A 1,107-nucleotide genomic window follows, 5' to 3' on the forward strand; every position below is an offset into this window, starting at 1 on the left:
TCATATGGTAATTCTATTTTTAGTTTTTTAAGGAACCTCCATACTGTTCTCCATAGTGGCTGTATCAATTTACATTCCCACCAACAGTGCAAGAGGGTTCCCTTTTCTCCACAACCTCTCCAGCATTTATTATTTGTAGATTTTTTTGATGATGGCCATTCTGACTGGTGTGAGGTGATACCTCATTGTAGCTTTGATTTGCATTTCTCTAATGATTAGTGATGGTGAGCATCCTTTCAGGTGTTTCTTGCCAATCTGTGTATCTTCTTCGAAGAAATGTCCATTTAGGTCTTCTGCCCATTTTTGGATTGGGTTGTTGGTTTTTTTTATATTGAGCTGCATGAAATGCTTGTAAATTTTGGAGATTAATCCTTTCTCAGTTGCTTCATTTGCAAATATTTTCTCCCATTCTGAGGGTTGCTTTTTCATCTTGTTTATGGTTTCCTTTGCTGTGCAAAAGCTTTTAAGTTTCATTAGGTCCCATTTGTTTATTTTTGTTTTCATTACCATTTCTCCAGGAGGTGGGTCAAAAAGGATCTTGCTGTGATTTATGTCATAGAGTGCTCAGCCTACGTTTTCCTCTAAGAGTTTATAGTGTCTGGCCTTACATTTAGGTCTTTAATCCATTCTGAATTTATTTCTGTGTATGCTGTTAGGGAGTGTTCTAATTTCATTCTTTTACAGGTAGCTGTCCAGTTTTCCCAGCACCACTTACGGAAGAGGCTGTCTTCTCTCCATCGTATATTCTGGCCTCCTTTATCAAAAATAAGGTGACCATATGTGTGTGGGTATATCTCAGGGCTTTCTATCCTGTTCCATTGATCTATATTTCTTTTTTTGTGCCAGTACCATACTGTCTTGACTACTGTAGCTTTGTAATATAGTCTGAAGGCAGGGAGCCTGATTCCTTCAGCTCCGTTTTTCTTCCTCAAGATTGCTTTGGCTATGAGGGGTTTTTTGTGTTTCCATACAAATTGTGAAATTTTTTGTTCTAGTTTTGTAAAAAATGCCATTGGTAGTTTGATAGGGATTGCACTGAACCTGTAGATTGCTTTGGGTAGTATAGTCATTTTCACAATGTTGATTCTTCCAACCCAAGAACATGGT

This window comes from Physeter macrocephalus, chromosome 21 (genome assembly GCF_002837175.3).
Source record: "Physeter macrocephalus isolate SW-GA chromosome 21, ASM283717v5, whole genome shotgun sequence".
NCBI lineage: Eukaryota > Metazoa > Chordata > Mammalia > Artiodactyla > Physeteridae > Physeter > Physeter macrocephalus.